Genomic DNA, 17,537 nt, shown 5'->3' with positions numbered 1-17,537 from the left:
TATATTTTCATTTTTTTTTTTGTTTATGGTAGCATTAATGTTAATATCTGACTTTGGCCATGATGTTTATCTGATATTCGTTTAGGTCCTTAAACACTGTTCTACAAGATAAATGCTTAGTTTATATTATAGATTTTAAATTCTACATTGAATTCATTTTAGTTACTTCTCTTAGTTTAAATTTGAGATTTGATGGTTTTATTACATATTTAGTCCTTACTTTTCTATTTTTATAATGTTTTAATCCCTGCATGATTTGGTTTCTATTTCTTTTCGTTTCTACCATGTATATATATTTATGTATATGTATATGTATTTTATTATTATTATTATTATTATTATTATTATTATTATTATTATTATTATTATTATTATTATTATTACTATACTATTCATGTACATCTTATGTATGTATGTACATTTTAACTCTTATAAAATACTTTTTTTGTTTGCTATTTTTTAAAAATGTTTTGCTCGAATATTTTTAAGAACATCTATTGTAGAATGGTCGTGAAAAGCCTACTCAAAATTACTACGTGGTTCAATACGACATTCGAACGGAATGTGAACTAGAATCAAATCGAGTCACTATTTAATTAAAATATATACCTTGTTTTTTCTAGTGATACCTTATTCGATCGAGTAATTCATGCAAAAGTCTTTTAAATGGCCGAAGTACAATTTCGTAAAGTTATTTCATTAAATATGTATTCAATTATTTTCTTTCAATAAAATTTCTTTTAATAATATTAATAATAATGTGCAATAACTATTTTTTTTGCATGTTTTAGTAATTTAATTTTTATTTGGCATTTCAATGTATTCATATTTGGATGATGAGTGTTTAAAATCGTTAATCTTTGCTCGTTATTTCTTCGATTTTGTCGAACTATTGCTGCTGAATTGGTCGTGTTATACTTGTTTTTGTACAGGTCCTTGCTTTCCAGAATTAGTAACAAAACGAGCGAATTCTGCATTTTATTTATTATTTGGTCACGGCATGAGACATGGGCACGACTCTTGGCACGACGCGGTCTGACATGGCAGTTTTTAGAAGGTCCAGTCAGTGACGGTTTCTAGAAGACTTCGTCCGCACGCCTTCTGGAAAATTGACGAGCAGAGTTGCATTAGGAGACTAGTTTAAGTTTGAATTTAAATTTAAAAACTATTATCTTTTGTATTATTTTATTATTTTTTTGTTTATCCTTTAGTCATTGAGAGGCTATAAATACCCACTTGGGGTAAGCCTAAAATCATCATTCGAAATACATTCTTCTTTTCTCTCTAGTTTTTATAAAAGTTTTCTCTTTTCCTTTTCAAGTTCTTTTTATTTTTCTTTATTTTCAAGTTTTATTTTTATGCTAAGTATGACTTTTGTCATGCTTAGCTAAACTTTTCATAAGCCGAGAGTTGTCGCAATGATTCAATTCCAACGGGAGAATTGAAACGGTCCCTTAATATCTTCGGAATATCTCTCTCAATCTCTGCGCTTATTTTTCAAAAATTAAAACAGTTTTCAAAATCAAAGATTGACTTTGGTCAAGAGGTTGTTGCGATTAAACGTGTGGGAGGAAGATTCGGCTTATAGAAAGCAATTCAACTTCCTGGGAACACACTTGGCAAGATAGCTTCGCCAAGAGGGAATTGAGATCGAAATTGACGTTATAGAAACAACAATCCGAGTTGGTCGCCATAAACTTAAACGGTATTTGATCTACGATAATAGATGTTGTTAGAATCAATTACCGAAGCCGGAATCAAAGATTGGCTTGGGTATTCGGTATTCAAGATAGAGTCACAATGATAGCCCTTGTAGACAAAGTAACCGACGTGAATCCCGAAGAGAAAATCTTATTCGATGATCTAAAGGAAATTGAATCAAAGCAAAGCTTGAGGCTACTTTTACCGTATTTATTCACAATCTTCACACTCTTATTTTTATTTAAATTGTTTTTATTTATTTTTACCATTTTAATCTCACATTACAAACCCCCCTTTTTACTATTTTTACCTGGTTAGAACCATTCAAACATTAAATTGTGATTTTCTAAGTCCCTGAGGATTCGACCCTTATTTCTCTATACTACGTATTTCCTTTATTTATTGATTGAGAATAAGGAATTATTTTTACATCCGAAACGACAGTTGTCAAATTGGCGCTGTTGCCGGGGACTTCGCCAAAGTTACTAATTTTTTTTTGTTTGCTTTTGATTTATGACCAGGACTAATCCGGGTACATTATTGGAGTACAACCCGGAGATCGAAGCTGAAGCTAGGAGACTCCACGCACAGACACTTCGGGGAAGAAGGAGGCACCAAACAAATCTAGAAGAAGAATCAAACTCAGGTGAATTTGCTAATACAATTCTGATGGCCGAACCTACTATTCGGGAGTTAGCCGCGGCACCCACTGAACAAGGACCTATGTGCATTGATTTTCTCCAAGGCGAAACTCCGTACCAGTTGAAGACCGGCCTTATTCATCTCCTCCCTACATTCTGTGGATTGCCAAACGAGAATCCACACCAACATCTCAAGGAATTTCACATGGTCTGCTCTAGCATGACACCATAGGGAGTAACCGATGACCAAATCAAACTTAGAGCTTTTCCTTTTTCCTTAGCCGATTCGGCTAAAGAGTGGTTATTTTATCTTCCCCCTAATTCTGTAACTACATGGGCTCAAATGACTCATTGTTTTCTTTACAGGTTTTTCCCTACGGCAAAAGTAAGTGAACTACGAAGGAGAATACTTGGAATCAAGCAGCTTGATGGAGAGTCACTTTACGACTATTGGGAACATTTTAAGAATTTATGTTCTAGTTGCCCACAACATGGGTTAACCGAAAAAACACTCATTCAATACTTTTATGAAGGACTATCTCCCCTGGAAATGAAGATGATTGATGCAGCCAGTGGTGGAGCCTTGGTGAATATGACTCCTACTGAGGCAAGAGACTTAATATCGACGATGGATACAAATTCCTAACTGTTCCGCGCAAATAATGAACATTCTCGAAGGGTTCATGAGATAAGTTCATCTTCCTTGGAAAATAAAATAGATAAGTTAACTGAAGTCGTAAACTCTCTTGTTGTAGGAAAGACATGACAAAATCGATTATGTGGAATATGTGCATTACCTGATCATCCAATAGATGGTTGTCCACTGATTCAAGACGACGCAACAGCTCAAGTTAACGCAGTCAGAAACTTTCTGGGACCTCCCCAAAGAGCTTATAATCCTTATGATAATACATACAACCCATGATGGAGGGATCATCCGAACTTCAGTTATGCGCAGAACCCAAGACCAAATCAAGGCTATCAATCGAGACCTCCACCACCGCTACAACCGCAGAAGTCATCATTAGAATCGATTGTCGAGAGGTTAGCACTATCCTAGGAGAAATTCCAGTCTCGAACTGAAGCCCACTTCCAAGAGATGGACAAACAGATAAGCCAACTAGCGCAAACCTTGGGCCACTTGGAATCACAAGGTAAGCTTCCGTCTCAAACTGAAGTAAACCTGAGGGAAAACGTCAGCGCCATCACTCTTCGGAGTGGTACAATAGTAGCACAACCTATCCCATCAGACCAGGAAATCCAAAAAGAGAAGAAGATCAATGACGCAGGATCCTGGAAAAAGAATGATGAAGAACAAATAGACGATCTGTCGCCATCTCCCTACAACGTGCCACCGCCTTTTCCATCAAGGTTAGTTAAAAGGATAAAAAAGCTGAGAAAAAGGAAATATTAGACGTACTTCGGAAGGTAGAAGTTAACATACCTCTCCTCGAGGTTATCCAGAATGTTCCAAGGTATGCCCAATTTTTAAAGGATCTCTGTACGACAAAATGAAAGCTTACCGGAGTCGAGAAAGTAAGCCTAGGAGTGAACTTCTCAGCCGTTTTCCAATGAAAGTTACCACCTAAACTGAAGGACCAAGGTATGTTCGCAATCCCTTGTAAAATTGGTAAGGTTGAGATTAAACAAGCTATGTGTGATCTTGGTACATCAATTAATGTAATGCCTCTATCTGTCTATAAAATGGTCACTAACGATCCTTTTAAGGATATAAAGATTTCGATATAGCTTGCCGACAGGTCGGTAATCTATCCTGAAGGACTCTTAGAGAATGTATTGGTGGAGGTAAACGACTTGATATTTCCCGCCGATTTTTTATATAATCGACATGGAGAATGATCGCACGAGCACATCGTCTGATATTCTTTTGGGGCGCCCTTTCCTGACGTATATAAGGCAATGAGGTATCCTGATAAAGTAGAAAGTTTAAATTCTGTCGATTTAATTGATCCTTTGACTGATGAATTTTTAAAGACTAATTTTTCCTTTGATATATGCAGGGAGCTGGAGGGTCATTATGAAAACATGAATTATGATCATACAGAATTGAATTTGATTTATTCTAAGCCTAAAGTCTTACCTTCTGTTCTTCAGGCACCCGAAGTTGAACTTAAACAGTTACCTAATCACTTGAAATACGCCTTCCTCGGACCAAATAACACTCTGCCAGTAAACATATCAAAAGGGGTATCCGAGGAGGAGGAAAAAGACTTGATCACGATTTTGCGCCAATACAAGGAGGCTATAGGATGGATCATCGCTGACATAAAAGGTTTGAGTCCATCTACTTGTATGCATAAGATTAAAACTGAAGAAGACGCAAAACCAACACGTGAGGGTCAACGCCAGCTGAATCCACCAATGATGGAAGTGGTAAAAAAAGGAGATACAAAAACTCCTAGATGCAGATATTATATATCCAATTTCGGATAGCAAATGGGTAAGTCTGGTACATGTAGTTCCTAAAAAAACAGGAGTTACTGTGGTTAAAAATCCTGAAGGAGAACTTGTACCAACACGAGTTCAGAATGGATGGAGAGTCTGCATTGATTACAGGAAGTTGAATTCTTTGACTCAGAAATACCATTTTCCTCTTCCATTTATAGATCAAATGATAGAACGATTAGCCGGTAAATCTCATTATTGTTGTCTTGATGGATTTTCAGGTTTTTTCCAGATTCCAGTAGCACCTGAAGATCAAGAAAAGATGACATTCACATGCCCCTTCGGTACATTCACTTACCGACGTCGGCCTTTCGGACTTTGCAATGCACCTGCCACATTCCAAAGGTGTATGATTAGTATTTTTTCTGATTTTATTGAGAAAGGTATTGAAGTCTTCATGGACGACTTCACTATTTATGCAATTTATTCAAGGAATGCTTATTAAACTTGAAAAATGTGTTGCGTCGGTGTCTAGAATTTAATCTTGTTTTGAATTATGAAAAGTGTCACTTTATGGTTGATAAAGGTTTGATTCTAGGACATTTTGTTTCATCTAAAGGAATTGCGGTAGATAAGGAGAAAATCGATATAATACGTTCACTTCCTTATCCCACTACGGTAAGGGAAATTCGCTATTTCCTTGGCCAAGCAGGTTTATACCGTAGATTCATCAAAGACTTCTCTAAAGTGGCGCAACCATTATGCGAGCTCTTACAGAATGATAAAATCTTCAATTTCGACCAACAATGCCAAGAATCATTCGACATATTAAAGGAGAAGTTGGTTTCAGCACTCATAGTCCAACCACCAAATTGGGACTTTCCCTTCGAAGTTATGTGTGATGCTTCGGATGGAAGTGTTGGAGCTGTGCTCGGGCAAAAGATCGGGAAAGAGCCTCACGTTATCGCTTATGCGTCCCGTACCTTAGATTCCGCACAACAGAATTATTCAATGATCGAAAAAGAATTATTCGCTATTATTTTTGCATTAGATAAATTTAGATCATATCTTCTTGGCACTAAAGTTATTGTTTTCTCTGATCATGCAGCCTTGAAGTACTTGCTCAGCAAAAAAGAAACGAAACCACGACTAATCCGTTGGATCTTACTCCTCCAAGAGTTTGATTTGGAAATCAAGGACAAGAAAGAATGTGAGAACTTAGTGGCCGATCACTTAAGCCGACTTCCAATCACTACATGTGATCCTCCCATTCGTGAAGAATTCCCGGAGGAAAGCATGATGATGACATAGAAGTTAATACCTTGGTTCGCGGATATAGTTAATTACTTCGCTACAGGTAAGTTTCCATCTGATTTAACGAGAGCCAAAGTAAATCACATTAAGAGAGAATCTCGTTTCTTCATTTGGGATGATCCATATCTCTGGAAACATTGTTCAGACCAGATAATTCGACGGTGTGTTCCTAAAAGCGAGGTAAGCACAATTTTAAATTTTTGTCATTCATATTCGTGTGGCAGACACTTCGGACCGAAGCGAACTGCCCATAAAATTTTGGAATGCGGATTTTTCTGGCCTCATATTTTCCGTGATGCTTACTTGTTTTGCAAGTCGTGTGATAATTGTCAACGTGCAGATAATTTAAGTTGGAGAAACGAAATGCCCCTTAATCTATACATATATACGAAATATTTGATGTTTGGGGACTTGACTATATGGGGCCATTTGTTTCTTCTTTTGGCAATTGTTATATAATTCTTGCGGTTGATTATGTATCGAATTGGGTAAAGGCTAAAGCCACTCGAAACAACGTTGCTAAAACTACTGTTCAATTTCTAAAGAATTGTATTTTTTCCAGGTTTGGAACAACCGAGAGCGATAATAAGCGACCGCGGCACACACTTCATCAATCGAGTAATTGATGTTCTCATGAAAAAACATGGAGTGAATCACATAATTGCCACAGTTTATCATCCACAAATAAACGGACAAGCAAAAATTTCAAACCGAGAAATAAAGATGATTCTTGAGAAAATAGTTAAGCCAAATCGCAAGGATTAGAGCTTGAAATTAATTGACGCTCTGTGGGATTATCGGACTGCATACAAAGGACCTATTGGCATGTCACCATACCGCCTTGTGTTCGGTAAGCCGTGCCATTTACCTGTCGAGCTAGAACACAAGGCATATTGGGCCGTAAAACAGTGCAATATGGAGTTAGAAGCGATTGGCGAAACACGAAAGTTACATATACAAGAGCTTGAGGAAATCCGGAGAGATGCTTACGACAACGCCAAAATATATAAGGACAAACCAAAAGAATTCCATGATCGAAAAATTGTTTCTAAATCTTTTCCTATCGGACAAAAAGTTCTTATTTTTAACTCAAAATTAAAACTTTTTGCAGGTAAACTTCGATCAAAATGGAACTAACCTTATACAGTAACTGGAATATTTCCTCATGGCGTAGTCGAAATTGAAGACAATTCGGGCACTCGGTTTAAAGTAAATGGACAGAGGATTAAACCATATTATGCGAATAGCGAAGTTTGCCTACTTGAAGATCTCAAATTGGAAGAACCTATAGTCTGAATCAGGTCATCAAGCTAACGACGTTAAACAAAAGCTCTTCATGGGAGGCAACCCATTGTTTTCAATTCCGTTATATATTTTTTTATTTTTATCTTCACTTTTTATTTCATTTTATTTTTATTCATTCAAGCATGTTTAATTTAATTTTTATTTTTATTTTGCAGGAACCAAATATTTTTATTCAAACATAAAATTACGAAAATTTCATTCGAATAGTGCAACTTTCGGAACCTACAGAGCAGTTAAAAATCGCACAAAGCAGAAAAAAAATATACCCCAGCCGTGCGCACCGTTTCACTTAAATGGCGCACGATAGCAGAACCCATGGAGGAGGCCGACGCACGTTAGCCAAACCCAATTTTTCCCTTTCCCCCCTTATGATATCTTCCTACCGCATCCCTTCTCTTCATTTTTTATTTTAACCACGGACCCCACCTTATCCTTTTCAATCACTTTTTCAAATTTTAAAATTTATCTTTTTCTAATCCAGCTCAAAGTCCTCCTTTGCTTCCAACTCTAAAATCAGAAGTCACCTTCTTCAAATCGATACCCCCCCAATCGCACACCACTCCGTCGCTCCTCCCCCTTCTGCTTACAATCGGTGGCACCAACCAACAAGTCAACCCACTTCAACGCTTTCACGACACCCAGTCCTCCCTAATCCGCTATGGTGCGCACACGAAACTGACCCGAGAACGCCAACGCTCCTCCGCCCACCATCCTAGGAGGACGACGCCGTTCAAACGCGCCGGCATTCGTCGAGTTGTCGAGCGACTCCGACTCCATACCGCCGCCTCCTCCGACTCAACCGTTGCAAGGTCGTGGCCCAATATCGATATCACCGTATCACTTGTCTTTTGCGTCGACCACCTCCTTCTGTCCCAGGCCAAGCACGTCTCGCCGTCCGTCCCCTCCACGATCTCCATCTCTATCGTTTCAATCACTTCCGATCGAAGCAACACCGTCACGCTCACGACGGACGGCATTCTCGTTATACTCGATGCACTCGACGGCGTCAGATAATGCTCCCGAGGTAAATTCTAGTCCTGTTTCAGTACAACCGTTACTAATGTACCATCCTATTTACGGTTTTACAGAGGATTTTACTGTCGATTTTCCACCACCGGACCCATCGCCTGAAACATCGAGCTCACGGCAGTACCACGAACGTGATGCTTCACCGACTCGTCCACCTCTCCTGGAGGATGCACCTGACAGCCCGCCGCCAGCCCACGAAAACCCGGAGCGCAATCGTTGGGATCGATCATACGCAGTCCCTCCCGAAGAAATGATGCACGGGTATTTGCAATTCTCCAATGATGAACTGGTACGTTTCGAGTCCGTAAGACACCGCCCTTTCTGTGTAGCTAAATATATTCCGACTCATACTGTAGAAACATTGCATTTACGTGAGTCTATTCACGCATGTCTATTCACGCATACTTTGCTGCCATTGGTTGGGAACATTATCCGATGATTAACTGTGGAACGTTTTATGAACTTGTGTTTGAATTTTATACCACTTTTAATTTTTTGCCCCAACGCCTGCTTAATGTTAGCTCACATGATGTTGTCTCATTCCGACTATGTGGAACTTACTTCTCAATGTCTATATCGGAATTTAATCTTGCTATAGGATATGTGACGGATGTCACGAGTCCTCCATATTTAACTGCTTTGCTTGAGATTCCATAGAGTTTTGATGCCGACGTGGCTTATGAGGCCCTTACGAGTTTAGCCGGACACACATTCAACGCCCACTCGACGCGAGCCCATCTTATCCATGACCCGGCCTTGCGCTATATCCATCGCTTCCTCGCCTACAACTACTCCGGCCGGAACAACTCATCCTCCTCCTTAAGTCGAGTCGAGTTATTCTTTTTCAGGTGCATGTCCGCCGGCGAGCATGTGAACCTAGGATTTTGGTTTGCTCGGGCCTTTGAGATCGTTATTCGAACTAATCGCCCACTTATCCTTGGACCTTACATTACACATTTAGCTTCTCGCATCGCTCAATTTGATATAACACGATTTACTTATGCTTTCTCTACAGATGCTTTAGATGAGCGATGCTTGGACTCCATGGGCCTACTTGCAGGAACCCCGAGCGCACCTTACTTCGTTCCACCGGGTGTCCTCACTCCTCGCAACGAGCGAGTCTTCACACGCCGAAACACACAAGCGCCGCCTCCTGCAACCCCACGCCCGGATATGCAATCCCAAATGGATGAAGTCCACAACCGCCTCTACTCCATTGAGACGAACATCACAGAGATCCTCTCCTACCTATGTACTAGCGCCTCTCATCACGGTCGAGGACGTGGTCGTGGTCGATATTAAATCCGGAGAGTTCTCTATTCCTTCTCTTGCACTTTAATTTTTCGTTTTAAGGCAAAACGCTTTAAGTGTGGGGGAGTAGAGTGTCGATTGAATTTCCCTTTGCTAATCTTTATGCTTTGAATCTAGTATGTGTTGGTTGAATTGGTCAGAAATTTCATTGATTGTCTTTGTCTTGTTGAAATTTTTTTGAATGTTATGCTTGTTTGGGAACACATGATTGTTTATGTTAGGATATTCTTGATAGTGAATAGCATGAATTGTGATAAGTTGGTATTTTCTGTGATATTCCATGACTTTTTTAGTTAAAATGTTATTAGCTCAATGCATGAAACAATTTGGTGAGATTTGAGCCTTTATGAGCATATCATTTTCGCTCCCATTTTATTTGATTGAGTGTGTCGAATTTGGCATTGGTATCTAGAACCTGCATGTTAAATATTGCCGAGATTACACATGAACATGATGCTTTAAGATGATTAGGGCACCTTTGGATTAACCATTCTGTTTCCCCACTAAATAGCCTACCCATGCATTTTTCCCCTTAGTTAACCACTTTTGAGCCTTTTTTCCGTTTTCTTTTTTTCACCATATTCATAAACCCCGAGCCTTTTTTTATCCCTCTTTTCTATCTTTTTCAAGGCAAGTGAATAATTTTACCATTGTATGCTCCATCGAAAAAAAAGGTTGAATATGAAAAAAAAATAGTTCGAACGAAAAAAAAAAAAGAAAAAAAAGGGACTGTTTGAAAGAAAAAGAAAAAAAAAGACATGAAAAAGAAATAGAAAACAAAACAACAAAGTGTGAAAAAGAAAAAAATTCATTTCGAAAAGAAATTTGTTGTTTGATATATCGTCTTTTTATCTTGTTGTACTTAATGTTTTGATGGAGTTGAGACTATTATTTGTTAGTTCCTTGCCTTGAATTTTTAGCCATATATTTAGCTTTTTCCCCACCTTCACCTAAGCCCCATTACAACCAATAAAAGACTCTTTGATTTATGCATCTTGTTCTTATTAGTAGTGGAGATTTGATTTACTTGCAGGCTTATGGTAATATCGTGTCAATTCTGACATTGAGCGTTTCTTTACCCCAAACACATTGAGTGATTTGAGTGAATCCTGGTAAGGTGTCGAGTTATGAGCATTGAGATTAATGAATGAATGGATATTACAATTGTACTTGACTTGTTCCAATTAGTGATGTTCAATTGATTGATTTCTTGACCTGAATAGTTATTGTGGTCTCTACCTTGCTCCTTGAATATGAAACTTGACAAAGAACGTTTAATGAAGTTTTGACTGATTTGGTTAATCATACTTGAGGACAAGCATGAGATAAGTGAGGGGGAATTTGATGAGTGTTTAAAATCGTTAATCTTTGCTCATTATTTCTTCGATTTTATCGAATTATTTCTGCTGAATTGGTCGTGTTATACTTGTTTTTGTACAGGTCCTTGTTTTCCAAAATTTGTGACAAAACGAGCGAATTCTGCATTTTTTTATTATTTGATCACGGCTGGAGACATGGGCACGACTCTGGGCACGACGCGGTCTGAAGTGGCAGTTTCTAGAAGGTCCAGTCAGCGATGGTTTCTAGAAGACTTCGTCCGCACGCCTTCTGGAAGATTGACGAGCAGATTTGCATTAGTAGACTAGTTTAAGTTTGAATTTAAATTTAAAAACTATTATCATTTTTATTATTTTATTATTTTCTTTGTTTATCCTTTTGTCATTGAGAGGCTATAAATACCCACTTGTGGTAAGCCTAAAATCATCATTCGAAATACATTCTTCTTTTCTCTCTAGTTTTTATAAAAGTTTTCTCTTTTCCTTTTCAAGTTCTTTTTATTTTTCTTTATTTTCAAGTTTCATTTTTATGCTAAGTATGACTTTTGTCATGCTTAGCTAAACTTTTCATAAGCCGAGAGCTGTCGCAATGATTCAATTCCAACAGGAGAATTGAAACGGTCCCTTAATATCTTCGGAATATCTCTCTCAATCTTTGCGCTTATTTTTCAAAAATCAAAACAGTTTTCAAAATCAAAAATTGAATTTGGTCAAGAGGTTGTTGTGATTAAACGTGTGGGAGGAAGATTCGGCTTATAGAAAGCAATTCGACTTCCTAGGAACACACTTGGCGGGATAGCTTCGCCAAGAGGGAATTGAGATCGGAATTGACGGTTATAGAAACAACAATACGAGTTGGTCGCCACGAACTTAAACGGTATTTGATCTAAGACAATAGATGTTGTTAGAATCAATTATCGAAGCTGGAATCAAAGATTGCCTTAGGTATTCGGTATACAAGATAGAGTCACAAGGATAGCCCTTGTAGACAAAGTAACCGACGTGAATCCCGAAGAGAAAATCTTATGCGATGATCTAAAAGAAATTGAATCAAAGCGAAGCTTGAGGCTACTTTTACCGTATTTATTCACAATCTTCATGCTCTTATTTTTATTTAAATTGTTTTTATTTATTTTTACCATTTTAATCTCACATTATAAACCCCTTTTTTACTATTTTCGCCTGATTAGAATCATTCAAACATTAAATTGTGATTTTCTAAGTCCCTGAGGATTCGACCCTTATTTCTCTATACTACGTATTTCCTTTATTTATTGATTGAGAATAAGGAATTATTTTGACATCCGAAACGACAGTTGTCATCAGACTACGCATATTTTTGTTTGCATAAATAACAAGGCAACATTTTCTTATTTGAATAATCGATGAGATAGACTTCTAAATGGCTGAAACGCGAATTTAGTTGGTTTTTACAACAACGCATAAGCGACTAGGTACCAATTTTAGGTGTTGTAGGGTATTTACCCTTCCTAACGCGTAATCGACTCTTGAACCCTTTAAAATGAATCTCATAAATTATAGTCTCCTTAAATATGAGTTTCCTTTTTCGTTATATAGTGGGGCTCCTAGGATTTTGTTCCTTTTTTTCTTTGTGTGCCCTAGGGAAAAGATTCTTTTCACGTGTAGGTCACAACTAGCAGGGATTCACGTGCATAGCTACAAAATATCTTCAATTTGTCCTATCTGCTCCCAAAAATGCTACAATAATTTTTCATTCTCCGTCTTTCCTTCTAAACCTGCATAATTAAAGATCAACGAGCAAACTCCACCACATGTATGATTAATACAACTACTTGGAACTAAATAAGCTTAAAAAACAATAACTCAAGTTAAAAGGCACAAAATATACCCTTTTTAAAGGGTTAACAACAATGGAGCAAGCAATCGCATGTGTGGAGACAAAGAGGCCTTTTTGGAACTTGATGAGAAACTTAAAGGCAATATTTCATTTGGAGACTCCTCGAAAGTTCAAATTCAGAGGAAATGAACAATTTTTTTTTTAAAATTGGAAATGAAGAATTTTGATTTCTCTAAATGATGACAGTTATAACCTTATTATCGATGTTTATTATGTGCTCAAGCTAAAATATAATATTTTGAGTTTGAGAAAACTTCTTGATGGGTTATGAGATTCACATGAAGAATTGTTGATTGTGGCTAAAAGATCAATATGTCAACTTGGTTGCTAAAGTATTAATTTCGAAGAATAGAATGTTCCTGTTGAATCTCAAGACGATTGATGCTAAGTACTTGAAGGTTGACGTGGAAAATGGTGATTGGTGTTGGCACATGAGATTTGGTGACTTGAATTTTGAAACAATTGAGATGCTTGTAAGAAAAAGGTGGTTAATGAAATTTCAAACACTGGTCATCTTAATCAATTGTGTGAGGCATGTCTCCTAGGCAAGCATGTAAGATCGAGTTTTCCAAATGAAGCAACATCAAGAAAAACCAAGCCTATTAAACTTGTTCATACCGATGTATGTGGACCAATTACTCTGACATCATTTTGTAAAAGTAGATACCTCTTGTTCTTCATTGATGATTACATTAGAAAAACTTAGATTTACTTCTTGAAGTATAAATTTAAAGTCTTTGCTAATTTCAAAAATTTTAAAGGTCTTGTTGAAAAGGAAAGTGGCTATGAGATAAAATCTTTCAAGTCCAATATAAAAGGCGAATTTACTTCCAACAAATTCAATAATTTTTGTCAACACATGAAATTCGTCTTCCTTTAACGGTGCCTAGATCACCATAACAAAATGACATTGTGAAACAAAAAAAATAAGAGCATTCTTAGCATGGCTATGAGTTTGATGAAGGCAAAGAACATATCTAAGGAGTTTTGGGCCAAATTTGTTCAATGTGTAGTTTATTTGTTCAATTGCTCGCCGAAAAAAGAATGTAGCTAATCTAAAACCTCAAGAAGCACGGAGTGGAAGAAAACTAAGTACAATACATTTTTTAGTGTCTGGAAGCATTGCCTATGCAAATGTACCAGACCAAGGTATATCAAAACTTAGCAATCGGAGTTCTAAATATTTTTTATTGGCTATGACTCAAACTCCAAAGGCTAAAAGTTTTACAATCCAAGCAATGGAAGAATTCTTATAAGTTGTGATGTCGAGTTTGATGAACAAACAATTTGGAAGTGGGGGCACAAAAAAGAAGCATATGATTTCTCGTCGTATTTTGAGAAGAAAGAGATGTGATTCCTCTACAGAACATGATTCATCCACCTTCACCTAAATCAATCCATGAAGAAACTTATGGAGAAAGCTCAAGTTTCAGAGAAATATCGAGTTTCGTAGAAAGCTCTGAGTGAAAGAACAAAGAAATTCAAAAGTTTCAGTGATTTATATCACTCTATTAAATATATTAATGACTAGTTTTACCTAATGGTAGACAATGAGCCACTTAACTTCAAGGATGCTATGAAAGAAAATAAATGGAGACTATCAATGGATGAAGAAATAAAATCCATTGAGAAGAACAATACATGAGAATTCTCATAACTACCGAAAGATCTTATAGCTATCGAGGTCAAATGAATTTTCAAGAAAAGGAAGAATAAGTGGAAAACACGGTGTGAGTAAGAAAAGTTTTTTTTTATTAATCTAGGGTGCTTACAAGTGGTAGTATATGTTATAAAGACTCTCAACCATTTGACAATGAACACTCAAATACGCTGCAATCTCTGGAGCTTGAACCTATGACCTCTAGGAATAACAACCATTCCTATGAAAAGGTGTGACAATTCATATCGATAGATGTAATTTTTCATATGAATAGATGTAGGTATCCATATGAAGAGATGTAATTATTCCAATAGCCACTTACAATCCGTATATAAAGGAGGATTGCAAGTGATGAAACAAAACAACGATTGCATTAATATATTTTCTTCCTCTCTGCAAAGTCATATTAATTCTTTTATTGAAAAATACAAAATCCAACCCACGCATTAAAAGTTAAACATATTTAAAAGTTTTAATTTAGAAACCCCTTATTATCCTTTGCCTTTTGATCCATCAATTCCCCTATTAATTACTTCTTCGTCAAAGAAACCAAAATCCTAACCCTCCTATCGAACATTGAATTAATTAAAGTGTCCTCCACATTTGCAGCAAGCCTTGTGAATAACTTGTCGATTATAGCATCCCCAAAATGACTGCAGACCATTGGCTCTATAACAACTCTGATTGTATTTGTAATATTTTCCCCCATTTGCGTATAAATGTTGAAACCAAAGTCTTTGTTATGGAGCACTTCATCTGTATTTATAGGATCGGCGTCCACTTCGAAAACTTGTAGATTGATAATTTCAAATGATCCTTCTCTCTTCACAATCTCAGCCACTTCTTCTTTTCAAGGTGTATAGAAAGGACGGTTGAATGAATCCACATCTATCTCTTCTACAAGTCCCTGCAATTCTGAATTAAGTTAGTTTATTGCATTCGACTAATCATGAAATATAGTAAATGGGCTACATGGCACCTGTGCAACCAAATCAAGAAGTGATTTAGCTACAAACTCCCAACCATAGTCTTCTTTCGAAGGGTCGGCATTTTTCCTAGCCATAAAGGTTAGCACCATTCGGGCTTGGGGTATGATTTCTTCGGTGCGCAAGATTAGAAAATTTGTGAAGTCTTTCTGAAATTGGTGGGCATAAGCTTGGAAAACATTGGGAGGACTTGATCTTGCCATGTATACGTTTCCTTTATTATTATCTAGCCCATCTGGAAGCTAATGATAAAGACCAAAGTTAAATGAGATTAAAATAGATTCTTTATTCAACCAAAAAAGAGATAATGGTTTTGGTCAAGTGAGAGACCTTTGTGAGCCAATGGAGCGCATAAGAAGAATTGACAAAGTGGAGGGTTGTGGTTGGAAAGAGTATGTCACAGAAAGATCCAGAAACTCCTATAAAACACCTTTCTTGGACCATATCTCCTTTCCCTTTCTTCAGCCTCTCAATGAAATCAGGAGCAGACTTAAACACAGAGTTGAAGTCATTGTCTGGGAGATCATTTAGAAGCACTTCAAACTCTGGAAATTTCAACTCTTCTCGTTTGCATATCCCATGGATAGTGTCTATAACTTGAGATATAGTCTCGAAGGTGTTAGGTCCTGAAGAGCAACCCAAGTCTGCCACCTTTATACAAGCAGGACCCATTTCCTTGAACATAACTCTGATGGATTCTTCAATGATTGGTGTTACCTTTGATATCACTGCTTTCTGAAAGCAAAAACAACTGGTTAGCGTCATATTTTTTAAAAATGAATAAAATAAGATATATAAAGCAGAAATCATGTAATAACTGACTTGGAAAACTGAATTATTAGCCTAGCTAATTTCATGATCTGCTGCATCCATGCGAAGAACATTTGTTTCTGCCATTTTGCTTGTTTAATTTCTCTAAAGACTTATCTACTGTGTAGTGTTTTCTGCTGTGTTTTCCTTAGCATTCTGAGCTCTGCTAAATATATATATACACATACGCACGCATGAAGCAATGACCATGGATGCTTGTGCCATGTAATTTTTTATTCAGTATGGTCAGATAAAATATTTCGACATTCTTTGGAAAGAGTTGTCCAAAAACGACCACCTCAATCTTCTTTACGAATACGTTTGTTAACAACAAGAGAATGACGAAATTAATGGTTTAATATTAAGGAAAAATGCCCATTACCTAGCCCACAATGTTTGGTAAGCTTGGATTACACATTAAAATAGAAATAATTTATAACGTTGATATCTATTTTATTTCTTCATATTTCTTTAATACCAAACCAACCCCACCCCCCAAATAAATTCATTTTCTTATATGGCCGATGTTGAAAAGGATTTAAGATCTCAAACTGCTAAGGCAGGATTTGTAATATTAGATTGTTTAATTTTGTTTTATCATTTTTCGTTATTTTCAAATTTTAATTGATATTATTAATAATTTATACATACAAAGTTTAAATCGAACGAGTATATTAAAATTAGTCAAATTCTTCATACTAATTAATTATTCTCACATTCCAACCACCTTAGTGTATTTAAATTAGTTTTGAGATTTTTATGGTTCAACTTCCTTTCAAACTACAAACATACAAGGATTGGAAACTATTGAATACTTTTAGCTAGGATAGGTATAAATTTCAAACGAAACTTTGTTATCAAGAAAATACTTAGCTCTCAACAATCTCTAGAGAATGTGGTATAAGCTCTCAGTTGACACCTCCCACTTCTCTAGGTCGTGGGCTCAATATCTATTACTAGTAAAATTGTAACACTCTAAGATTGATACATGTGACCTGATTTGGTAGGACCAAGAAAAATTTAAAATTTTGTTAAACCTTTTAAACCGTAAAATAATTATGAATAAAAATACATATTAAAAAAATCATTCATATATTAAAAATACAAAGGTTCACTTTCTTTAACCTGAAATGATAAATAACATAATGAGTTTTGGGA

General features: G+C 36.6%; 1 pseudogene; it reads right to left on the bottom strand.

Annotated features, from left to right (window-relative positions):
* Positions 1 to 15,112: 15,112 nt before the first annotated feature.
* LOC120126913 lies at positions 15,113 to 16,466 on the bottom strand (annotated as a pseudogene).
* Between the last annotated feature and the right edge of the window lie 1,071 nt (positions 16,467 to 17,537).

This window comes from Hibiscus syriacus, unplaced genomic scaffold (genome assembly GCF_006381635.1).
Source record: "Hibiscus syriacus cultivar Baekdansim isolate YM2019G1 unplaced genomic scaffold, ASM638163v2 tig00001478_pilon, whole genome shotgun sequence".
Taxonomy (NCBI): domain Eukaryota; kingdom Viridiplantae; phylum Streptophyta; class Magnoliopsida; order Malvales; family Malvaceae; genus Hibiscus; species Hibiscus syriacus.
The sequence above is the reverse complement of the archived record's forward strand: the minus strand, read 5'-3'. Positions and strand labels throughout refer to the sequence as shown.